The 26,658-nt window shown below is 44.6% G+C and overlaps 1 long non-coding RNA gene across 1 annotated transcript; it reads right to left on the reverse strand.

Moving 5' to 3' along the window:
- Positions 1-11,373: 11,373 nt before the first annotated feature.
- LOC111756567 (uncharacterized) lies at positions 11,374-24,903 on the reverse strand. The gene is made up of 3 exons (XR_002790995.2): positions 24,229-24,903; positions 24,034-24,139; positions 11,374-12,546 (listed from the first exon to the last, which is right to left on the reverse strand). It is a non-coding gene; the product is annotated as an uncharacterized LOC111756567 (long non-coding RNA).
- Between the last annotated feature and the right edge of the window lie 1,755 nt (positions 24,904-26,658).

The raw sequence follows: 26,658 nt of genomic DNA on the forward strand, positions 1-26,658 counted from the left end.
CTTCTTTCTTCTTCTTCTTCTTCTTCTTCTTCTTCTTCTTCTTCTTCTTCTTCTTCTTCTTCTTCTCCTTCTCCTTCTTCTTCTATACTTTTCTTTTTAATCTCAGAGTTCCCTGAGAGCTGCTGTAAAACTTCAGTGGAAAGTTTCATGTTTCTCGCTCTTTGTCTGTGTGTTACCAGTTCTATGTCCTGTTTTGCTTTCTAATCTCTAGTTTTATTACATTGTGGTTTGAGACTGATGTTTGCACGATTTCCTTTTCAAATGTGTTAGAATTAGCCTTGTGGTCAAATACTAGTTCTGACTAGTTCTGTAAAAGGATTATGAGAGGTTGGCAAATGAGAACTCCTTTTTGTAGGGTAACCATAATACATATATAAATATATATGTGCATATTAAGTAGATATAGTTCAGAATTCTATTGGTAGGTACATTCAGGCATATGACAAGTATATATCTTTATGACTCAATGCAACTTTTATCATATAAAATCTCCCTATTTGTCTTGGTAATTTTCATTTTCTGACAATATACTATCTCTGTTTTTAATAGCAAATTATCTAATATAGCAATATCTGATATTAATATAACAGGTTGCCTTTTGTTGCAGCAATTACCCATTATTTGATACCTATTACAAATTTAGGTGGTATATATTTGTATACCTTTATTTTCAAATATTTACATAATTTTGTTTTATATATAACTTCAAAAGAATACAACTCATTCTTCCATTGTTCTCTCTCTCTCTCTCTCTCTCTCTTTGGTGTTTTTGAGACAAGGCTTCACTATGCTATGCAGTTCAGGCTGGCCTTGAATTCACATTGATCCTCCTGCCTCAGCTTCCCAAGTGCTAGGATGATAGACATGTACCACCACACCCTACATCCCTCTATTTTTTTTTAAAATTGAAATCAAAATTTTGTCTCATAATGACTAGTGTGACCTAACTCATGGATACTGTTATGGTTAGATTTATCTTTGTCATGCTATTTTATGTTTCCTATTTATCATACTTCTGTCTTCTTTCCTTGCCTCCCTCTTTTTTCTTTCTCTCATTCTCTTCTACTTGCTCCTCCTCTCCTTCCTCCTTTTTCTTTTTTTTTAAATTATTTTCACTTACTCAATCTTTTAAATGTCCTTGCTTTTCCTCTTCTGTGTTGTATTTTAGTGGTTATAATTAAATATTACAGACACATACTAAAACATAATTTTTTAGAACATTTTGAGTTATCTAAATCAGAAGTCAACAGCCCACAGCCTGTGGCTTAAATCCAGTCTACCCCACATTTTTTGCTCAACCTGCAAACATACTATTTTTAAACAGTTAAGAAAATTTAAAAAAACATTACTTCACAAAATGCGAAAAGTATCTAGGATTCAAATTTTAGTGCTTGGGGCTTGGGATTTAGCTCAGCGGCATAAATGCCTACCTTGCAAGCGCGTGGTCATGAGTTTGATCCCCAGTACTGATAAAAAAAATTTCAGTGTTCATAAATGAAGTTTTCTTGGCATACAGCCACACAGAGTTGTTTGTATATTGTCTGCAGATGTTCCTTTGCTACCACGGGGGAGCTGAGAATTGACACAAGGACTGTGTGAGCCACAAAGCCTAATGTATTTGCCATCTGGCACTTTACTGAATAAGTCTGTGGATTCTTGACCTAGATATATATTATTTCTTGCTTCCTGTTCCAAACAAAATAAAAATTCATGCGGTGGTTAGTTGTTCCTCCCAACTAACCCTTACTTTACACCACTCCTGTGTTGTATTATTTGAGGTTTTAGCTTCTGAAATTGGAAACAACCCAAATGTCTGTCAGTGGGCAAATGGATGCTCATCAAGGAGTAAAGACTGAACTACTGTATTCAGCAATAGGGGCGGGCTGCTAAGTGGAATCAGCTAGATGCGAAAGATCACTTACTATGTGATGACATTTCAGAGAAGGCAAAATGACAGTGACAGAAAGCAGATCAGTAGTTCCCAGGGGCACAGTGGGAGACAAGTGACTGGCTGCCCACAAGCACTAGGGAATTCTTTAGGGTAGTGGAAGTATGCTGCAGTGTGATTGTGGAAATGGTTACAACTGTATGCATTTGGTAAACTCATTCAAAAATTAAAATTCATGAGTTTTATTTCTTGTAAATTGTAACTCAGTAAATCTAATTTAAAAATATGTTCTGGGCAAAACCAATCATTAGTGGGAAAAATATCAAGTGGAGAAAAGGCACAAGAGAATTTCAGAGGAGATAGTCATAGTCTATGTCTTGACCAGGGTTTACATTATTCAGGTTTAATGCATGTGGCAAAATTTAACTAAAGCACGTTTAAAATTTGTGCATTCCATCATCCATGAATTTTATATCAAAGAGACTGCAGCAATTATCAAACTCTAGTTAATGATCTACATGCTTCAAAACGTAGGGAGAAATGTACTGAGCTTGCAATTTAGTTTGAAAAGCATAAAATAAGATTAATTAATAAATGGCTAGATGGATCAATATGCAACAGAGCAAGTATAGTAAACCACTCAAACTAGAATCTCAGTGGTGCATATCGTCAATGTGGTTAAATCAAAATAACTGTTATGTAAGAGATTTGTGTTGACGTGAACTGGTTGTATGCCTTTGGCCTGACACCAAGGACTCAATCTCTTCAAATAATGTTAAAATACTGTGCTTGTATCTGGGCACAGACCTGCTTCACTCCCTTTCCTTTCGTCCGCAGCCTGGAAGGCACATTTGCTTTGTGAGGCCCACCAGCTCCCCTGGCCCTTCCTGTTTGCTGAGGCCCAGTTGTTCCTGCCCACATCTCAGGCATCCTTCCTCTCGAGGCTGAGAAAATTGCGGAGACTAAACGGCCCTCTGAACTAATTTATTGCTGGAATCCCTGGAGATGGCACTCTGGTAACCTGAGAAACTTCTAGAACTCAACTCAGAACCAATGTCCTACCGAGAAAGTAGTAAAGTCCTGATATGTTGGCATTGGAAGGGGCTTTAGACACCATATTACAGATAAAGAAACTGAGGTCTACATCACAAAGTGGTTTGCTGAAGTCCACACAGCTCAGGGATGCAGAGATGGTTCTACCTTACTCTCAGTCCAGTATGGGCTAAAGTCTGTCTGATGTTTCTTGAGAGGATCCTTTAGTTCGTAAGGCAGTAACAGCCTCATCCTGGGTTAAACCTGCTTTCCACTCCTAGCTCTGTGACCCTGGGCAAGTTATACAATCTCTAAAATTTAGTTTGCTCAGGGGTAATGTAGGAGCAATGTTATCTTTCTTTTTGGAGTAGTCTGTTTATTGTTTGTATCAATACTCAGGGCCTCACACATCCTATATCTTCTGCTTTAATTTGAAGTTTAAGTGCCATACCACCAATGGAGCACTTTGCAACATGCCTGACTTACTAAGTGTTCATTCCACCGTAACAGCTATTGCTGGCATCATTCATAAGTCATCACTTGTACTCTGACCTGAGCTTCTGAGAAGGCAGATTTTGGCTCTAAGCCTACTTTCACTAATGCTAGCTTTAATCCTCCAGCAAACCCCAAGGTAGTGGTATTTTCTACGTTTTACAAATAAGAGAACTGATATGCATAGCCAACTTCAAATTTGGATCAAACGCAAATGTTGTTTGCTAGTAATTCTCTTGGTAGGGATTGTTTGAGGAAAAAAGGCCCCTAGATAAACTTCATTTTATTGCCTCTTTCATCTTTTCTCCCTCTTTTGTCCTTTGTTCCAAGTTGGTGTGGGGAGGAGCAGGCTGGGAACAGCCTGATATTCCTGAGTGACAGGAACACCCAGGGGAACTCCCAAGGCAAGGAGCTCCCCCTTCTTCCAGCCCTGACAGACAAATCCAGTGAACACAGAGATTCCTTTGTGACATCCTCAAGGTGGGACGTCCAATACATGCATCGTCTGCTTATCAGAAGTGGGAGTTCTGTCCTCCACTTACCCAGGGCCACTCTGCCTCCTGTTTTCTGGGTGGGGCCCAAGCACATGGGTGTTGAGAAGCTCTGCAGGAGGCAATCTTCTGCACTGTAAAAACTGAGAAGTACATTTCCAGGGGACCCACTAGATGACCTAAGAGTGGAGCAGTTTCTGGAATCTTATCTTTCTTCAAAACAGAACCACTTATCTGTGTTAAGAGTCTTTTCCAAAGACACAGCAGGACTCACCAGGGGAAGTCCCATGAAAAATATGTTTCCTCGTTTTTGTTCCTTTCATGGCTCTCCTGGTATATCTTTGTTCCCTCTGACAAAATGCCTAAGTAAAAATGATGGATGTGATGTATCCGGCTGCATGAAACAAACGAGAGGAATGTGAAATGGATTCACACCTGCTGTGATCCATCCAGGCAGGAAACAGCTATGTGGGGACGACAGTGTGGCTGCAGACTGGAGAAGGAACCCAGCTGGTGGAGGGGAAATGCCTGTCAGTTGCCGTCATTCTCCTGTATCCTGAGAAGTCCACGGACCAGATTCAGACAGGCCTGGCTTCTAGTGCTGTTGCTGCAGTGGTTTCGACGTGGCTTGAGTGTCTCCAAAGGTTCATGTGTTGGAAGCTTGGTCCCCAGTGTGTTGATTGGGTTGCTGATAAGACCTCTAAGAAGTAGGACCTAGCAGGGGCTGCTAATGTCATCAGGAAGGCTTCCTGGAAAGGACACTCGAGAGAGTTCTTGTGAAAGCAAGTTTTCATAGAAACCTCAGCCTGATCCCCAGTCTCTCTCTTTGGCCTCCTGCATTGATATGTGATCCCCAGCAAACAGCATTAGGGCTGTAGTTTCACCATTAAATGGTCAACCTGTGAAGAGTAAACTTCCCCCTAACAGCCACACTATACTTTTGTATACGTTCATATACAGACGTATTTGCCTCCTCCCCAGCTGTGAGTTTTTCTGCAAAAACCTCAGTAGTTCCCAGGCTCTGGGGAAGCAGCTGGAGACCTAGAAAACACTTGACATTTCATCATTTTCTTCTGCAATAGGTATTTCACCAAGGAAACCCTCAAAGTCACTCGTACAGTGTCACTCTCAGAGCTTTTCCTCCTGTTCATGAGGAACTAGGTCATGGCAGGATGATTCCATCAGATACTTGTGAAACAAGAGGATGAACATTGCCCTGTGTTCCAGTGACTGAGGCGCAGGGGTTGGTGGAGCCCAGGTACTCCTGGCCCAATGGAAGGCTGTCGCTTTCATGGCTTTGGCGAGCTCTGGTATGATCACATGTTATCAAAACACACCCTGCTAGAATTCTCAAAGCCTATTCCAAGTCCCAGTAATCATTTGTGGGAAGGAGATTGTTATAACCTAAGCCCCTCTAACTATCGTGCCGAAGCCGGTGGCCTGTCACAAATTGTGTTAATTACATTAGATTGTACATTCTTCACAAAAATAGCTTTGTTTATATCATAGCAATACCTGTAACTTGGCCTTACTGTAAATGTGTGTTTTCCTTTTCCCTCTGAGTAAAGGATTGATATGTTAATCAATGCTCTCCTCTGTAAAGAACTGTAAAATCTTACCTAATTGATATGTTAACCATTGTTGCCCTATACAAATAACAGTTGTGGTGCTAAAGTAAGGTAACTAAGGTTGTTAATTGCTGTTAGACTTTTCTATTCTTTGCTAAGAAAAACAAGATTTCTTCTTATCTAAACTTGCTAGTATGCAGGGAGACTTGCAATTGCGGTTTCTGCTTTGTAGTGCATCACACCCCCATCCCCCTCCTTACATTGTGTGACCAGCAGCTGTTTGTGGATTTACAAGATAAAAAGTCCTGACTTTTAGCTGTGAGGTGCGCAGTCTCCAAATTGGCTCCTGGAGGCTGTGTCACCAAGCCTGAAAATAAAGCCTTTGCTTCCCAAATTTTAATTTCTTGCTTCCTTAGATTTTATACCGGGGTCCGAGTTATCACAGAGATGGAGTCAAAGGTGTAAATTCTGGACAGGTTTCTAGTTCATCTTCACATCCTCTAGGCCAGCCCAGCCTCAGCTACCGCCCTCATCTCTGAGCTCTGACATCTTTCTGTTACAGCTCTTCCTCTCAGCATTGTTAGTTCCGATGATTCCCCAGACTCCAGCACCAGAAGAGAAGCTACCAGAATCCTAAATGCAGCTGGAAAAACATTCTGAAATTTTTGACATCTGGCAAGGTATATCTCAGTTCTTAACCAAACTTGATCACTGGCAGGGAGAACTTCATTCTGAATCTGGCCCCTGCCCACCCAGGTCCAGTGCCAGCATGTGGCTGGCTCAGGATTAAATCTGTAATGGATTAGCAGTAGAGTTGCATTTAATAAAAGCCAAAGAGCTTCCAAATACACATGTTGAGTGGGGCGGGGGGAGGAAGGAAGTAAGAGCTCAGTAAACAAGCAGAAGGGGAGCAGAGAGGGAGCAGAGCAGGAGCTGGGGGCTGTTGTTTCTCTCAGGAGTTCAAAGTCTTAACCAGTGGAGGAATCTTCACCTGACTAGAAGGTGGAGCGCCCAGTTCATTCATCCCGCAAGCATTATTGGCTCATTCTAGACACCGAAGCTACCAAGATGATTACTAGAGGTGGCTGAAGATAAGACAAGGATTCTTTCAAAAATTAATCCTCGTGCCAGGTGTGGTGGCTCACGCCTGTAATCCCAGCACTCGGGAGGCTGAGGCAGGAGGATCACTGTGAGTTCGAGACCAGCCTGGGCTACAAAGTGAGCTCAAGGCCAGCCTGAACTGCATAGCGAGACCCTGTTTCAAAAAGACGAAAAAAAAAAATCCTCAGAGAAGACTAATCCTAAGGCCATTTGGAATTCCTTTCTTTCTTCCTTCCTTTCTTCCTTCCTTTCTTTCTTTCTCTTTCTCTTTCTTCCATCCAACCCTTCCATTTTTCCTTCCTTCACTCCACCTTTCTCTCTTCCTATCTCCCTTCCTTTCTTCCTTTTTTCTACTCTCTTTTATTTTTTCACTTTTGTTTTCTCTTCTTTCTTTTTTTGTCTTTTTGAGACTGTTGTAACCCACCCACAAAAAGACCCCATGATGAAAAACAGGCAAGACCCCCGAAATGATACACGGGGCAAGACGTCTTTTTTACAAGAAGCGCTTTTATTTTAGCTGCCCCAGTGACACAGTGCAGATGGAATTTGCAAAGCCGTGCAACTGGGTCAGAATTTCGACTGATTTTTATAGTTCATTTATGATTAGCTCATTGATCATTAAGTACATAGTGATGAGAAACAGAAACAAGCTGGGCCTTTGTTCCCCTTTGCTTGAGCTCAGAGGCATTTCACGGTGGGTGGTTAGGCAATTCATACCCCTTGGTCTGCCAATTCCAGGAACATTTGTCTCTCATCAAGGGAACAATGGTTGACACAGCATCATTTTTCTCTTACAAGGGGAACAAAGGTTGACATAGCACACAGGTTATTTGGGGGGGCGACATGTACAGAACAGCATAACAACTGTCAGTTAATGTATAACTGTGGTTGGTTTTTGGTTACTAGGGTAATGAGCTCAGTACAGAATGACAATACTGCTGATAACTATCTTTTTAACTAACTATTTTTGCTAATTATCTTTTAATCAATTATTTTAAATTTTTTGTCTTTTTCTTTTTTTATTTAAAGAAAAGGAAACAAAAAAATACACAGATAAAAAAGGGTAGAAATAATACAAAATTACAGAAAAATAAATGGTAAGAAATCGCTGGTTGATAAGTTACATACTGTCATCTTAGAAATAGCTGTTTAGGTTACAAAATTAATGTATTTAAAATGACATTCAAAAAGTGACACTGCAAACAGTTCTGCTCAATGATGGAACAAAAACTCAGTAATATGGTTATCAGTCCTACACACTTGTTTTACATGTCAAAGAGGGTAAGATTAAACATATCAAAACAGAACAAAACAGTTAATAAAACAATTTAAAGAAATACAGATTTCAGAGCAAGTCCACTGGAGATCTTCACTGTCTATCTAACTGTCTCTAGTTTCTTACAAATAGTTGTCCCCATCTTCACCCACATTATATACATATTGCATATTATAGAACTAATCAAATCATTACAGGATGATGAAGGCTTTTTAGGTCTTCAAGATCTAACATTGGGGAAGACAATAATAACTACTATCGCATCTCACATTCTCTTCGTGATAGCCATCCCCACCTTTACATATGCTGAAATTGAACTCAAGAGACTAGACTAAAATCATTCTGGTCAGTGAATAATAGTATTGCTAGAATTTAAATCATAATGCTACAAAATTAGCATTGGGTTTCTTAGTGTCTCTTCTTCAGAGTATCTGTTCATTACATCTTGCATTATATAATCTGCTCCCTGTAAATAATTTTTTAAAAAAATCTCATGTGTGAATTTCTACATATATATCTACTCTCTCTGTATTATAGGGAAAAATGTCTGTTTCTCTTTTATCGGTACCGGGGATCAAACTCACAACTGCCTGCTTGCAAGGCAGGCGCTTATGCTGCTGAGCTAAATCCCCAGCCCAATTATTTTAATTTTTCAGCATCTTAGTATAACAGAGACTATGCAGTTCATGCTGGACTTGAGTTCATTTCATAGCCCACGCTTGTCTTGAACTTCAATGATCTTCCCGCCTCAGCCTCTCTAGTGCTGGTATTTTTGCTTTTTCTTTGCCTTTCTTTCTTTCTTTCTTTCTTTTTCTTTCTTTCTTCCTTTCCCTTTCTCCCTTCCTTTATTCACCTTTTTAAGTAATGGTGAATAAACAGTTATGATTTATATCTAGATGTCCCCCAAAAACCCTCGGTTGGGCAGCTGGATGGAGGGTAAAGAAATGTGGATTAAGGGTGTGATGATTAGGTTTGTCTACTGATTGGTTTAACATTGTTCTGGGTGTGGGTGGTGGGAAGCCCCATCCTGAGTGTGCGTGGCACCAACCACCAGGCTCATAGCTTGGAATGATTTTTCTTTTTTGTTTGTTTTCGGAGACAGGGATTCATTATGTAGTTTTGGGTGGTTTTGAACTCACAACAATCCTCCCGCCCCAGGCTCCCAAGTGCTGGGATTACAGGAATATGTCACGATGTCTGGTTTTGGATAGAATATAAAGAGAAAGATGGAAGGCAGGCTGGCTGCTCCCTGCCGGCTCTGCCAAGGACTGTTTCTCCTCCACAATGCCCGCTGCCATGCCACTCTGCCTTGGAGCCACCTGGCTATGAACTGAAACCTCTGTGAACTGTGAGTTGAAATAAACCTTTCCTCCTTTAACTTGGGGGTAAAGTGAAAGCATTGCGGTCTCTTCCGGAGACAGAGCCCAGCTCACACAGCTGGAGCGAAGCATCCTCTGCAGCCTCTCCAGGGGCAGCTGGGCTCTTGCTGTGCCCATTTTTCAGCCCTGGGCAGGGCTGTCGCCCTCTTTCACCGGCACTGCTGTTCCTGAGCCAGCCTAAACCACACCTGCTGGGGTCCCTTGGGGTCCCATCCAACTGCACTGCTGCTTTTCCTCGTGGAAGGCACCTGCGGGCCCTGCACTTCTGCGGTGCTAGGACTTCCTGCCACGTGACCCACCTCGTTGGACCGCAGATCGCAGCACCTCCCACACACTCCTGATTTGAACACACTCCCCTCCAGCCTCTCTCTGCCTTAGGCGAGCGCCCCAAAGTCAGGCCTTCGACCCTTCCGGTCACTTCTTGCTGATATGACACAGTCTCGACTCAAGCCCAGACCACCACTCCCAGCTCTAGACTTTTACGCTGACCACCCTGCTCCACGGCCTCTCTGCCCGAGAGTCTGACAGCACCCTAAACCTGACATTTCCTGGCCTTCTGACATGCCTCTCTTTGTCTTTTCTGTCTCAGGGAAGGGGAACACTGATGGCTCCTTAAAACCCTGGTGTCCACCTTGCTTCCCTTGTTCCTGTCCTGCCCTGGGTGCCATCAATCAGGAAATCATGCCGCCTCAGCTTAAAGCTACATCAGCAACCCCAAATGGGTACTTCTGACTGCTCCTTCTAACAGAGTCAGCGTTTCTCATCAGATGCCTGCTGGGCCTTCTGTCTCCCTGCCTCTGTTCTCACCTCTGCTGTCCAGTTGGCAGCTACCGGGGGAGCTGGAGTTTTCAAAGCTGGACTCAAATCATATTATTCCCTTGCTCAAACCCTCCACAAGCTTCCCTCTCATTTAAAAAGAAAACCTCTCCCTCATCCTGTCTTACATACTATATATAGTATGTACATTGCAATATTCAGAACAAAGAAAGGGTCAAAGGAGACTCCAAGTTGATGACTTTGCTTCGATTTGCATTAATCTCACAGGTAGCATTGTACCACAAAACCCAAAGCTACTATACTGCATAGTACATCAGCAAAGTTACAGTAGAAGACAAAGCCACCAAAATGTTGCACTGCTGCTCATTTCTGCGTCAAGTCCAAACCTAGGTGATACATCTGAGCAGCAGCTTACAAGTCTGAACAGTGTACCCTAGTTGTAAGCGTTAATAGTCATTGGGGGGGGGGTGTTAAATGAGAAAATTCTGCATTAATGAACACTGTAAATGAATAAATGACAGAGAGCATTGTCAAAACCCACAGCCATGCACTGCATAACAATATTTCAATCAACAAAGGACGGATTAATACCACAGTGGTCCCAAAAGGTTATATGGCTTCCCAGCATCATAGCTCTCGGCTTGTGTAACGATACACTGAGATGTTTGTACAGGAATTAAGTCACCTAAGGAAGCTTTTCTCAGAATGTCTCCATGCTGTTAAGTGATATGTGACTGTAAGTGCCACTACTGTATTTATTTGGCCCTACTCTGAATATTTATTTGCATTTCCCAAGAAGGATTTGTGAAGAGAAAATACAGTCATCTGCATTCACAGATGGGGCTTTGAGGCGGTTAACTCACACACTTGGCCTCCCCGTGGGGCAGGCCACTCCCTCCTGGGGAGCCTATGTTGTTCTCTCACTTCATTTACTCCATCAACTCTAAGAGGAAGGGGCAGGGATCCCATTTTACACACAAAATTAAGCAAGACTTCCCTATGGCACAGCCTGGGCTTCAAACAAGGCCACATTGCTTGACCTTGTTGTCAAAGCTCAAGGGCTTTTCAAGGATGCATCTTTGACCTGGGGTGGTGGGGACAGACTTCCTAAAATCTAAAATCTAGCATCGAAAATCAAAGCCACGCCTAGCAGAGCTGGGCTGGGGGAATTGCCAGCTGCGGGACAGGCAAGGAGACTGAGCCATGCTGGTGAACTTGGGTGTGTGGTGGACACGTGCAGCTTCTCCCGGAGACTCCCCTGCCCGGCTGGAATAGCCCCATTCAAAGGAAGCAGAGCCTCCTCCTACCCTACATGCAGGGTAGAAGGCAAATAAATGAAAACAATATGGAAATGCAGAGGCCCAACTGCTTGATTTTAGAGACACTTTTAATTTTTTTTTTATTTTAAAGAGAATAAAACCAAGCAACATAAAACAGAATAAAGCTAATCAAAACAAAGCAATGTGACACAGGACTTCAAAACAATACGAAATCAACAATTTTGTTTTCAAAATAGCTGCAGATATCTTCAGACATAGTAAAAATCAAACAAAACAGAACAGAATACACAGTAAAAACAAAACAATGAATGCAATAAAGGACTTCAAAGTAAGACAATAGTAAATCCAAAATGGCTATCATGATATATCTTACTATCTTTGAAATAGCTGTCCATGCCATTGAATATAATAAAATCAAACAAAATGACACAGAATAAAACCCAACCCAACAAAACAATGAAAATGATACAGGACTTCAAAACAAGATAATAGCGAATTAACAATGGCTATCACCTTCAGAAGGAGAGACCCCACAGATGCCACATTGCATCCTCTTCTCCTCTGAATGGATGATCAGACCACTGGCCCTCGATCTGCAAAGTCAGTTGAACACTAAACACCACAAGCATCAGATTGCATTTCACCACAATAGCTACGGTCACTGTCTGTTTCTCAGGATCTGCCGGTCACTTAGGGCGGTGGGGGAAGGGGCTGCAGAGATTGGCTCTGCTTGTTTCCCACCCTGTGTGCTGGAAGGTGCTGGGGTCTGGCTGTCCCCAGGAGGCAGGGGCCCATGCATGATGCTGGTTTACAGGGAGGGCTTGCTTCTTTGTGAATTCTTGTTCTCTTCCCCGCAGTCTGCAAGTGGTGGTGACTCACAGGAAAAGGCTGGGGTCTGGCTGTCTTCCCCACTGGCAGTGGCCCATGAATAGTGCTGGTTCTCAGGGAGAGCTTGCTTCTTGGTCTTCAATTTTTTTAAGTAAGATTTTAGCACTTTCCAAAAATGCTTTAGATGCCAGAAGAAGCATGCAATTGTCTTGTTTTTAAATATATTCTAGCAAAGAACAAGTTTTCTATTCCCCAGGACTATCTGGATGTCCCAACCCTCCAAAGAAGTAGTTTCCAAAGAAAATACTTTCAGAACCAGCAGCTCAGCAGTACCCACAGGGGAATGAGGATTCCTGGAGTCTCCTGGGGTCGGGACCTCATTGCGTCTCTATTTCCCCTCCCAGTCTCTCCAGAGATGATTGCAGTCTCCAGATCTAAAAATCAGAACACAGTGTGGATGGATGAATAACGAAAAGCTGGTATATGTTCACAGTGGAATCGTATTCAGCCTTATTTAAAAAGGAGAGCCTGTCATTTGTAGCAACATGGATGGACCTGGAAGACACTGTGCTAAATCAAACAAGCCAGGCACTGAAACACAAAATGCTGCATGACCTCACTTGGATGTAGAATCTAAAGTAAGAGAGAGAGAGAGAGAGAGAGAGAGAAATCAGACTCACAGAAGCATAGACTGTGGTATTCTTGAGGGTGGAGAGAGATTGGTCAAAGGGCTTAAAGTATCATTTAGACAGGAAGAGTAAGTTCTGGAGAGCTATTATATGAGCTCTGATAAAAATATGGGGAATGTTTAAATTTTAAAAATGTATTAGAGAGGGCTGGGGATTTAGCTCAGTGGTGTAAGTCCGTGCCTGGCAAGCGTAAGATCGTGAGTTTGAACCCTGGTACCAAAAACAAAAAAAACAAAAAACAAACAAACAAAAATGTATTACAGGGCCCAGGATTTAGCTCAGTGGCGTAAGTGTCTGCTTGGCAAGCACAAGGTTGTGAGTTCGATCCCCAGTACCAAAAAAAAAATAAATAAATAAAAATTTAAAAAATGTATTACCCTAAGACATATTGACATTAATCCCCCTAAAAAATATTCCCTATCTCTTCAGACAGATGTATCCCATTGTTCTTGCCACTTTCTGAAGCAGTTCTGCAAGTCCTCTTTCATGAGTAGCTTTAGTTGCTCTGTCATGGCAGACTTGAAGACTTGGATCAATTCAAACGTTTGCCTTTCCTGGTCATTTTGACTTTGGGGAAGAGCTACCAATCACATCATGCCAGATCCTGTGAATAAGGTGGATGAGGGTCACCATGTGTTTTTGACAGAGATTGCTGTACCCGAAGTGATACGTGACTTGGAGCACTGTCGTGATGAAGGGTGAAACTGCCCATTTCTCAGGGTGTTTTCTACCCACGTAGTTTGTGAAATGCTTTAATAAGCCCATATACTATTCAGCATTCTCCATAATGTTCCAGAGACAAATTCAGCTTGTATAATACTTTCAGGGCCAAAAAACATCATTTTGATATTGAATCTTGATTACCATTGATTACCATTTTGATATTGAATCTTGATTACCAAGTCTTCTTCCTCCTCCTCCTCTTCCTCCTCTCTTCCTCCTCCTCCTCCTTCTACTGTAGAAGGAGAACTGGATGAGTTCCATTGAGAACTCTGAACCTCAGTCTCAGGATCATAACCATAGACCCAGGTTTCACCTCCCATGATAATGTTTCTTAAAAAGCTAGACTCTGATGTGACAGGAACTCACAACTCCAATGAAACTGACACATTTTCATGTTTTTCCCCCCAAATTTTCTGCTAATGTATTGCTCACAATTCATGATTTACGGTACAACTTAAAACATACTTCCGCTGGGCGTGGTGCCTCATGCCTGTAATCCCAGCACTCTGGAGACTGAGGCAGGAGGATAATTGGGAGTTCAAGACCAGCCTGAGCTGCAAAGTGAGCTCAAGGCCAGCCTGAACTGCAAAGTGAGCTCAAGGCCAGCCTGAACTGCAAAGTGAGTTCAAGGCCAGCCTGAGCTGCAAAGTGAGCTCAAGGCCAGCCTGAACTGCATAGCAAAACCCTGTCTCAAAAAGACAAGAAAAAAAAACCCACTTCCTCACAATCATAGCTCACAACCGACTGCACTGCTGGAGATGAAACTTGTCACATACTGTTGCTACGGTTTGACACAGCACTTCTTACCTCAAAGGCCCCCGCCTTGCTTCTGGATGTCCCTTGGTAGCAGCAATCACCATGTTCACCATGTTCTGCAACAGCACCTCGTACAGTGTGGTGACTACTTGAAATGTGGAGTGTACTTTGAAATTGCCAGAAATGTGGATCTTAAATGTTCTTATCACAAAACTGCTAAGTGCGTGAGTTAATGGGTATCCTAATTAGCTCAATGAAGCCATTTCACCGTATGTATGTGCAGCATAGACTCTGCTAATTCCAGCTACTCAAGAAGCTGAGGCAGGAGGTTTGGAAGTCTGAACTTAGCTTGGGTAATTTAGCGACACCTTAACTCAAAATAAAGTAAAATAGAATAAAATAAAGTAGCATAGAATGAAGTAGAATAGAATAGAACAAAAAGACTTGGGGCTGTAGCTCTGATGGTCAAGAGCTTGCCTGGCATGTGCAAAGTCTTGCCTTCTACCTTCAGTAGTTCAAAAAAAAAAGCATATATATTACAGCTTTACAGTTGTACACCACAGATAACAATTTGTTAACCATTTGTTGTCAGTTAAAAAAAAAATCAGAACACATAGTCTGACAAATTGTATTGTTTTGGTTTGCAACCATGTTCATATGGAAAAAGCTAGCAAACCCTCCTGGCTCCCCACTGTCGCCCTAATACTTAACCAAGAAGAATATAGTTCGGTGATGGTCAGAACACCTTGGCCACTCTAGGACACAGAATGCTGAATAACGACAGGCATAGTGCATTCGGGGCTCACCTTTGAGGCCCCATATCATGTGCAGGGTAGCACAGGGCAGAGGAAGAGCCCAGGCTTTGGCGTCCCAGTCCTCTATTTGTAGCTGACGCTGTCACTGCCTAGTGCAGGCACTGGACAAGTCATTGGTAAGGGCCCAAGAGGAGGGTGGAGATGCCTTCAAAGACCTTGGCATGGAGATTGTTCCCAGGCACTTAAACAATGTCAGTTTAATCTGTTATCTTCCATATCTAGGGCCTGATGATTGAGTGTTGTCACTAAGCTATCTCTCTCTCTCTTTCTCTCTCTCTCTCTCTCTCTTTCTGTTCTGTGAATCCTGTGAAAGGGATCCTCTTCTTCCCTTTCCACCTCACCCACTTCACCTGGTTCACCTGGGCATTGGCTCACTCTGCGCTAAGGGCTGGAAGCCAGGGGACAGTGATCCCAGTTAGGTTCTGTGGCTGGTGACAGGTGTTAGCTCACCTGCCAACTCCTGACCTGAGAACTCTAGGCTTCCAGAAAAGCCTCTGGTGACTGATTGGTGATGTCTGCCAGGACCCAGGAGGAGGGACTAGTACAGGTACCCCGCATAAGTCATACCACCTGCCAGGAGCTGCCTTGACTCCAGACAAGAATTGGAGTGCAAGTAGTTTATTCAACAAGCTATATGAGGAGAAGGGAATGAGACGAAGAAGAGAAAAAAGGAGCCCAGTATAGGGTGTGCTAGTAAGTGGTTACTGCTGTACACTAGCAAAAAGAGCTTCGTTATGTTTGTGTTATGCCTAAGTTATACGACCAAAGTACCTGTAATGCCGCCATACTGTTCTGTATGCGTTTTTTTTTTTCTGGGTGACTTAATTGATATGTTAGTCAATGCTCTCCCCTGTAAAGAATTGTAAATCTCTGGGAACCTGACCTAGTTGATATGTTAACCATTGTTGCCCTCTATAAATAACAGATGTTGTGCTAAAATAAGTTGATAAAGGATTGTTAATTCCTGCTAGACTTCTCTGTCCTCTGCTAAGGGAAGCAAAGGTCTTCCGCATTCCTTAGCAGATTTCCTGATCCACGCCCATAACCCCTTACTTTGTAAACTATGTTTTCTACAAAAAGTCTGGAAAGTTTTGAGGGAGATACACAGCTTTTGCAAACTCCAACTGCACTGTGTCGCTGGGCCCAGGATAAAATAAATCAGCGCTACTTTTTTAAAAAAACATGTTTTGCCCCATTTTTGGACTCAAGGTTGGGGACTCTGGGGGGCTTGTTTGTGGATTACAAGAGTTACCACCAACAGTACTTGAGGATACCTCTGGGGAGACGTCTGGCAGGGGCCTGGGAGCTATCCAGCCAGTGGGAAAGGAGGGGCCCGTATCCGCCATTACTCCCAGACCTCTGGCCCTCAGATGGAGGATGCCCATGGACAGACCTACTGCATGTGCTCCAGTGTCCCCCTGCATAAAAGGACACTGGTCCTGCTCTGACAGTGGCACTCAATACCAGCAACTCATTCCTCTGGAAAAAGCAGGCCCAACCCCAAGGTGATGAGTGGGGTCCAGTAGGACACACATGGGCACTGAAGTTGGCCACACAGGAAGTTACTCGATTTCTCAGCATCCTCCTGGTAATCTCCAGGTGACAATTTTGCCACATGACTTTTCGTGAGGATTCTCTGATACTTCCCCTCGGAGATTAAACTCATTCAGCATTTACTGCCCCCAGTCTACCCTCCCAGAGTCTGGGCAGCTCTGCCCTCCCCCACATATGTGGAACCTAGCCTCTGATTGCCTGAGGAGTCTGGGGAGATGGCCTGGCCATATAAAGGAGAGGGGCCTCGGGGCATAAAGCCAGGCTTTGAATCTCTGGTGTGTCTCATGGCAGTTTGCGGTGGCAGGAGGAAAATATTGGTACTTTTCTTTTTAGCTTATATTTTTAATCTTTTCAAAAGTTTTGATTTTTTGTTTGTTTTTGTATTCTGGTATCAGGAATTTAATTCACCACCTCACACTTGCCAGGCAAGCACTGTGCCTCTTAGCTACATCCCTGGCCCTTTGTTGTGTTTTTTTTTTTTTTTTTTTTTTTTTTCTTTTTTGAGACGGAGTCTCTCTACGCAGTTCAGGCTGGCCTTGAGCTCACTTTGTAGCTCAGGCTGGTCTCAAACTCGCAATGATCCTTCTGCTTCAGCTTCCCAAGTTCTGGGATTACAGGCGTGAGCCACCATGCCCAGCTTGTTGTGATTTTTTTAGCATCCATTCGAAGCAGAAGTTATGCAAGTGCTTAATGTGGAAATAGATACATACACTAGAGTGTGTGCTCAAAAATGATTTATGGATATGTGATCAAAATACTGGAGAAATGACTGCAATTGAGCCTTTTCTCTTGGCCTGGGTAACTCATGCCTGGCATCTCTCCTGCTTGGGATTCTTTCCACCTTTCCTGGTGTCTCAGCCTCTTCTCATAGAATCCATCTTGCTGAAGTTCAGCCCCTGGCCTCTAAAAGCTTCTAAGGAATCTGCTGCTTGTTACTATATAAGCACCATGACAATCCCAACCCTCCAGTTCTCTTTCCTGCACCTCCTCTGGGCTCCTATTTCCCACCTGTGCTGCAACCAGACCATACCTTTGCTGTCCCCTGGGCTGGCCCTGAACATCCCCTCACTGCAGGTCTTAATCTCATCTGACTCCAAAGCCCACAGCAGAGGCCAGGTCCACCCTGAAACTTCTCTAGATCCTCGAATGCCAGGAGAAGTATCTATCAGTGCCTTCCAGGAGCCTTACCTGGACAGTCTTAGGGATGCCCACTACATGATTGTGGGGCTCAGTGTAAAAAAAAAAACACAAAACGTGGGCTTCTTGCTCAAAAAGAAAGAAAAAAGTGTCTCCAAAATTCTAAATCACAACACTTTTTCCTTTACTGAGCTCTCGGTCAACTTCTCCAATTGGTCTTTGTTCTCTGTTTAGTATTATGTACATTGGACAGATGCTGATGGGAGGGTACCTGGCCACCCTGTCCTCCACAACACGACACAGATCTGTGACCACCAGCTTCTGCTCTCCTGCGTTGGCCTGTGAAACAGCCATCACCCTTTCCCGCAGGTCTGTCACCCCACCCATGGTGGACAGGTGATCCCCAAGGATTATCACTTCACGCTTGGATGTGCTGGGTATCTGGATCACAATGGGTAGGAGGTTTGCTCCTGCTGAGTGAGTCACCAAGCGCTGGGTATCTGGATCACAATGGGTAGGAGGTTTGCTCCTGCTGAGTGAGTCACCAAGCGTGGTACTGTCAAGCTGCCCTGCACCATCTATAGCCTTGAGGAACTTGCCACGTAGTAAAGTGGCACCTCCTACACTCTAAGCATCAGCTCCTCTTACCGAGCTGTAGCTAAGTACCACACGCATTGTTATGTATTTACTGCCTTTTTCCTTAAAGGAACCAATGAGTCCCTTCAAAAATTTGTTCCTGAGAGTCTACTTATCGGTGTAATATTATAGATTTATTATATCATATATTTTAATACACATTAAAATAAATACTAAACTATTAAAATATTTAAAAATCTCAATCCGTATTTTAAAAAAATGCTTCTCATGGGGAGAGTGGGGAGGGGGGAGCCTTGTGGAAAACACCAATGGTGGAGAACCGGCCCCATGGCAAGAGACAAGCACACTCATGCAGACCACACAGGAAACTGGGCCCCAAAGCTGGGGCTTAGCGCTCCAGGTTCACTGTCTTTGCATGTTTAATGATTGTATCTCTGAGTCTGTGTTTTGTGGCCGTGAAGAATGTGCTGGTAACCTGGAACCTTGGCCCAAGTTACACTGCCTTCTGCCGCCACCCCAGGACAGGGGCTAGGAACACCCCAGCTAGAAATGAGTCCAAGCTGAGTGAATGAATGGATGGATCAATGAAGCAGCTAATGAGAACAGGGATGCCATGAGCCTCTCTTTACAGTAGCTAGCATGGCTTTTGATTATTTCATTTATTCAGGATTAATTTATACATTTTGCTGGGGATTTAGCTCAACAGCATATGCACCTGCTTTGCAAGTGTGTGGTTGTAAGTTTGATCCCTGATACCAAAAAAAAAAAAAAAAAAAAAAATTATACACTTTTAGAAAAAAAAGGGAAAAAAATTAATTCTTTGAAAACACACAGAAGCCTATTGTGGAGTGATATGCCTGCCTGCCTTTTGGGGGCCCCTTCCCTGATCCAGAAGTTCAGAATTGTGGCTGGAGGCAGGGTGAATTTTTTTATTTTTTATTTTTGGTACCAGGGATTGAACTTGTGACCTCATGCTTGCCAGGCATGCACTTATGCCATGCCACTGAGCTAAATCCCTGGCTGGGTAGGGTGAATTCACCGGATGTACATGGTCCCCTCAGCCGGTCAGGGCTTCCAGTGGGCCTGGAGGCATTGGTTAGAACTAGATTAGAACAGTTTTCTTATTTTCTTATGAGAAACTTTGTTTTGAAATTGTGAGGTGAGCATTTGGAATGGGCTGACCCATTTTAAGACTGATTAAATAGATCAAGAGATGGATGTACACACTCATTGAAGAAGCTGAAGGTTCCTGGATGTTGTCAGGGTCTCCAGATCAATCTTCCAGGTTTTTATCTGTGTTTTTGGCATAGGTGAACATGATGTGTGTGTGTGTGTTCATACATACTATATGAGGTGTGATCAAAATATACAGTGAATATTTAAATTTTAAAAAGCATTGCGGTAAAAGACATATCGCCATTAATCCCCCTCACTTTGCATGCACTTTGCCCATTTTTCTTAGCACTTTCTGAAGTAGCTCTGGAAGTCCTCTTTTGTGAGTGTCTTTACAAGGTGTGATCAAAAGTACACTGAATGCTGCTGTTCAGCACGCATGAGGGACAACGTGTCCCCACCCATCTTATTCACCAGATTGGTACCGCACAACTTCTGGCTCTTCTCCAAAGTCAAAATGACCAGGAAGAGTAAACAATTCGGGATACCAAGACACTCATGAAAGAGGAATCCAGAACTGCTTCGGAAAATGGCAAGAATAGTGGGATAAGTGTGCTTGAAAAGAGGGAAAGTATTTGAGGGGGTTTAATAGCAATGTGTCTTTTACTGTAATACATTTTAAAAATTTAACTACTCACAGGAGGTTTGTGTTTTTTTTTATCGGGACCAGGGATTGAACTCACGACTGCGCACTTGCAAGTCAGGCGCTTATGCCACTGAGCTAAATCCCCTCACTGGAGTTTTGATCACAGCATGCATTTTACTATTTTCTGTGCTGTGAGATTTGCCTCTTTCACATGACTTGATCTAGAACATCTTTCCAGGTCAGCTCATCAAGTCTGTCCTATGGGAAGACTTTTCAAGATCATTGATCAGACAGTAGAGCTTGATTACAGCGTCTTTTGAGTTAAAAGACTTCTTCCTCATCACCACAACTGGAAATAAGCACTATGTTTGCCACTTCCTGGGGAAATGGCCTGTTTCTTCCAAAACCATCCATCCTCATTGTCCCCAACCTACAACCTGTGCTGCATAGCCCAGCTGCATTCTTCTGTGCCTTCCAAAGGTCGTGGCCTGTCCATCTGGCCACCAAGGTTACTCCTTAGCCCACTCTTGTTTACAGGATGACCACTGTCCTCCTGAGAAAAGTCTGAGTTCTGGGAAAGAAGATTAATTTACTCCAAAATATAAAAAGAGAACTGCATAATCAAAATGAATGTACTTTTAACTAAGTGCCTATAAAGTCGATCATAATGTCAACTTCATTAAATGATACATTTAGTAGGTGGAAAATTTCATTATATTTACAAAAGAATTTGAAAGTAACATTTCCTTCTTTTGCAAAGTTCTTAAGGCATACATAGGAATTGTCAAGAAATAATATAGGCTGCTCATATCCTATTTTCTTAATTGTTAAAATCATTTTAAAATATTTTGAAATGGGGCTGGGGATTTAGCTCAGCGACATAAGCACCTGCCTTGCAAGTGCATGGCCATGAGTTTTATCCCTGGTACCACCAAAAAAAATTTTTTTTTGAAATGCAAAGACATACAGGTACACACACATATACAGTCAGCCCTCCATACCTGTAGGATTCACAGCTGAAGATTCAGCCAACTGTGCACTGAATAACTATTTACATAGCTTTTACATGGTAATAGATATTACAAGTCACCCAGAGATGATTTAAAGTACAAAGGATGATGTGCACAGGTTATATGCACATGAGATGCAATTTTATATAAGGGACTGAAGTATGCACAGATCTGGGTACACTTGAGTGTCCTAGAGTCTATCCCTTGTAGACATATATGGGCATGTGTCTATTTGTATATGTGCATGTTCCTAATATTCTGTAGCGGTTGTGTTTGATGTGAGAATCTTCAAGACCCTCAGCCTCTCGGATCAGACAGCCCAAAGAATCCTGCAGCATCTCCTTCTGCAGACAGAAGTAGGCATCATGCTGAGTTGAGAGGAAGTTCTTCTCGAATGAGCTCTAAAAATAGCCCCCAGCACATGGAACAGGATATTAATGGGTCTGGGAAGCAGGAGAATCAGAGGCAGATGGAACTTTGAGAGCCTACCGAAATGGAAAGCCTATTCCGAATGTCTTCATGGCTCCCCTTGGCCTTTTAGAAAAACGTTATAAGTGAGCCAAAAACACTGTCATGACAGCCACTACTGGCTTAGATGCCCATTAAAATGCAAATCACTTCCATTGAAAATTGCATTTTAAAAATATTAAAGTCTTACGCTGGGGATTTAGCTCAGTGGCACAAGTGCCTGCCTAGCAAGTGCAAGGTTATGAGTTCGATCCCCAGTACCAAAAAAAAACCCAAAAATTAAAGTCTCACCTATGTACTAACACACATACGACTGTGTATCACTAAGTGACTTTGCACGACTGTATACCCCCAAGTTAGCAGCCCCAGACTGACCTGTACAATGTCACCATCACCCCAGCAGAGCCCTCTGCTCCCCCGTAGGGAAACTCTCCGCACCCCGAGGCCACAGCCGTTCAGGGCCCCTAAGTAAGGCTGGAGTTGCCTGCTACTGAACACCGTAGAAACGGATTTGTACTCAGTTGTGCCCGACTTCTCTTGCTCCACGTGGCACCTGTGAGTCCCCACCCACCTACCTTCCAGTGTTAGCAGTGACAGACTCACCCATGGCCAGGCCCCTAGATTTCTGTCCCACGGTCCTCCTGTGTGTCACCAGAGTATCATCTCTCACCTTTCCTCACAACACATAGACAGGAAAGTGAACAAATGCCAGTTTTGAAGTACTCATAATTTTTACCCCAGTACAAAAGTTACACAGGCCCACTATAAAAACAAAAACAACATCCTTAGCTTTGAGAATCTTGTAGAATTTGCCTGCATGCAGCCACTCAGGGGTCAGCCCCTGGCCTTTGACCTTGTAGCCTGGCCCAGAAAAATAAGTCAGGCCAGACGCATTGCCTCTCTCAGGAGTGCATCCTCTGAGACTCAGAGGGAAGCTGAGTTTGGTGGAGACGCTAGTCCCACTTGTTCCAAGACAGACAGGAAGTGGCCAGAAGTCTGGGGATGACTCATCCCCCCTCACCCAGGGCAGCTCAAAGGCAATGAGCTGCTGATGTGGGAGTCACTTGTCCCAACTCAGGGCTTCCCTCAGAAGCCACCCTGCTCCAGGCATCTCGATGGATGACTGAGACCTTAGTTGAGCCCATGTGGAAGCCCATTTTCTCCCGCTGTCCACTCCTGTTTTTTCTGGCGGGCTCCAACCCCCACCCTAATAATAGGGATGGACTTTGGAGTGCGCAATAGACTTCCTGTTCTCTCATCTTTATCTCAGAGTCTGTTCCTTGCAGGACCAAAGTGGCCCAGGGAGAACAGGAAAGAGGAACTAATCATCCTGGCAACAGCTCACACATCTTCCCTTTTTGACCCCACTGAGTCCTGCATCTTTTGCAGGGTGTCGGGTTGGCAACTCCTCCCCACCACCCCCTACCCTGCCCTCTGACAGTCTGCACATTTGTTCTGGAGAATGGGTTACTCAGCACTCAGGGTCTGCAAAGGAAACATCAGGTAAGTTGAGGAGAGGTCGGTTTCTCTGAGCCTCAGTTTCTTCATCTGTTAAATAGGCCGCAGCTACCCATCTCCCAGGAACTTGGAGAATCAGAGAGAGAATGCAAAGCTAATGATTCTTATAATCCACAAATGAGCCCCCAAACTCGAGTTCAAAAAAATGGGGCAAAAATATATTTTAAAAAGCAACACTGATTTATTTTATCCTGGGCCCAGCCACACAGTGCAGTTAGAGTTTGCAAAAGCTGTATGTTGCTCCTCTATACTTGCAGCCTTTATGTACATATCACAGTTTACAAAGTAAGGGGTTATGGGCATGGATCAGGAAATTTGCTAATGAGGAAGAACTTTGTTTCTCTTAGCAGGGAACAGAGAAATCTAGCAGTAATTAACAATCTTTTGTCAGCTTATTTTAGCACCACATCTGTTATTCGTAGAGTGCAACAATGGTTAACATATCAATTAGGTTAGGTTTCTAGGGATCTACAATTCTTTATGGAGGGGAACATTGATTAACATATCAATTAGGTCACCCAGAGAGGAAAAAAACGCATACAGAACAGTATGGCAGCCTTATAGGTACTTTGGTCATATAAACATAACGAAGCTCTTTTTGCTAGTGTACAGCACTAATTTAAGTTTTTCTTATTCTGCCCATCTCATGTCGGTCACCGATGAACTAGAGAAACAAAGACCCTATGACTTTCATGTAGAGTTCCTGAGAGTCCCAGGAGAAAGACTACTCACTCTCAGTTTCTCCCAGCAGAGTAAAGACTCTGACACTGCCAGGCACTCACTTTGACAGATGGCAGAGCCCATGCCAGGTGCTGCACCAAGCCTGCCTAATCCTCACTGTGCCCCTTCTTATCACAGAGGAAGAACTGGAGTTCAGAGAGGTTATGTGACTTACTCTGGGTGGCACAGCCGGAACACCACGAAGCCAGTCACCCTGCTCTGTGCTTCCTGAGCGCCAAGGTGGTGTTTGTCTGGGATCACTGCTCTCACGTCTATTCCCACTGCAAACGGAGTTCGAGGTGGGCAGAGGGGTCAGCTCTCTCCCCACACCCAGCACCTTCACAATGGTAACCAAAGTAAGACTACTCACCTCACGAAAACCAGCAAAGGCTGCAAATCAGGGTGAGTAGGGACTATTGTTTTCGTGGCCTGGGTCTGCACACTTTCCAGCCAGCTGTGGGTGGACTCCTCAGGACTCCTGGATTAGTCCTCCCTTCCTCCCCCCAGCTCTCTGGGTCCTTGCTAAGGTCCCTCCACCCTGTGTGTCGCTTCCACCCACATGTCTCCCTCCACGGCCCCTGCTTCTGTCATCCCTCACCTGGTCTCTCCTCCCCACTCCACCCACCATGACACATCACCCACTTGCACCCACCAGCCTGTTACAAAGACTTTACGAGGGACACAGGTAGACTTCTGCTGTCACAGCTAGTGATAACTGCATGACAGAGCCATGGGCTTGTTTCGTCTCTCTGCTCCGTTCTCCAGAGGAACAGCCCTGAAGACTGTGCCTGAATCAGACCTCACCCAGCCCCACTCTTCCTGCAGGGTAGGAGAGGAGGCTGGCAAGCTGCCTGGACCCACAAGCCATCCACAGTACAGTGCAGGTCGGTGGGGGGTGCGTTTGTGGAGTCAGAGAGATCGGCTCCCTCATACTCATCCTCCCCCACACCAGGGGAGAGAGGCACGCAAGACTCCCACACAATGTGCCCATTGACCATTGACCCTGCGGCCAAGTCAGCTTCTGGGTGCCATGGAAACCTCTCTCGGGAGCCCAGGCTCCCACACTGAGCCCATTGTCCACTGAGCCAGCCTCTCCCTGAGAAACCCCCTTGCCAGCAGCTTCCCTGGCACGAAGCAAGGCTTGCTGCCCAGGCTAGGGAGGCCACAGTTCTCAGCTGGGGCAGGATCTGCACCTGGACCGTGTTCCCCAGGAAATCAAAGGCAACCACAGCAATGAGGCAGAGAGCGCTTAACTTCTTATTTTCTTTTCTTTTTCCTATTTAGGGGTAGGGTAGTTATTAAACCCAGGGCCTTTACACTAAGCTATATCACCAGCCCGTTTTTATTTTGTATTTTGAGATACAGTCTCACTACGTTGCCCAGGCTCACTGGAACATGTGATCTTCCTGCCTCAGCCTCCCAGAGTGTGCGCCAGCGCACCAGGCTAACAGCTCATTTCTCAGTTGCCCAGAGCGCTGATGTGGAGGAGGCACAGGGAGGGAGGGATCCCAAAGGTGCCCCACGCACAGCAGTTCCTTGAGAGGATGAAAAGCGGAAGCTCCACTGTCTGGCTGGGCGGCCTTATGTCCTGAGCTGGCCAGCACTGTGAAGGCCAGGCAGGCTCTGGGTGAGGACTGGAATAAATCCACTGGGGCCACCTAGCGCCTGGCGCTGGCTGCAGGCTCCGCCCCATTCTTTTCTCCTCTCCCAAGTCCTGGAAACGTCCCCAGAAGTGACTCCCCTGCCTGCCCCCCACTCTCTCCCCGACATCTCCCCGGACTAAGGGTGAGCTGCTTAAATCCTGACGGAATAAAACCAGAGACTGTCAGGGTCAGAAGGGGCCGGGGACCTCGGAGCCCTGTGTCACAGTCCCATTCCTGCCCTACTTGCCATTCTCAGAGGAAATGCAGGGCAAGGGGAAGGTGTTTGCTCAAAATCAAGGCCAGGCCTGGGACCCGGAACCCGGGACCCCCTAGAGTCCAGCAGAGCCTTGGAAGCACCAAACCCACAGGGCTTGGAAACCCTCAGCCCAACCCAACCCCAGGTGGGGGTGGCAGCCCCGGGGAGGAAAGGCTGTGACTATGGCTCTCTGTCCCATAAGCAGCCACCTGCTGTCCCCTAAACCATTCCCTTCGCAGGTAGGAAAATGGCCAAGAAGGCCCCCAGTCTTGAAGCGGGTGGACCCCAAAGCTGAGTAGGCTGGGGAGGGTGGGCATAGGAGGAGGGTGAGCAAGCCAGGGAGAGCAAACAAGTTGTGTAAGCTTCCGTGCCCTCCACCTCACCCTCTGCGGAAGGAGTAATAAAAATCCGCCTGTCTCACTGGATGGTTGGAAGGGTTTGACAATATACGGAACAGAAAGTACTGAGCGCGGTACCCAGCGGGCCACGCGCCTATGATGTTGATAGAGACCATGTCGCTTTTGTTGTCTGTGACCACTCCTCATCTCCAGAACTCTGGGTACCAAGTTGGGTGCATGAGGCCAAGGGGAGCCTTAGGTGACCACCCAGATACCCTGACTCCACCTCAAAACAGGCAGGACTGAGGGAGAGTGGGGACGGCAAGTGGCCCCCAGAGAGCGGCCCCCTAACATTCCTGCTGGGTCCCAACAGGGGACGGCCAGTTGGTTCCTGGAATGTCCAAGAGAAACAAACTGGTTATTCTGAGTGAAATTGCAGCCTGGCGGAGGCCGGCTAGGTCTGCTTTAAATTAAACACAGCATTTCTGAGATTCTTTTCATCTTCCTGCCACTGCGGGTTCCGGAGACATTACCTCTCCTTACTGTCCTGCTCTGAGGTGGAG

This window comes from Cavia porcellus, unplaced genomic scaffold (genome assembly GCF_034190915.1).
Source record: "Cavia porcellus strain 051 isolate PalLab524CR breed Dunkin Hartley unplaced genomic scaffold, mCavPor4.1 scaffold_18, whole genome shotgun sequence".
Lineage (NCBI taxonomy): Eukaryota > Metazoa > Chordata > Mammalia > Rodentia > Caviidae > Cavia > Cavia porcellus.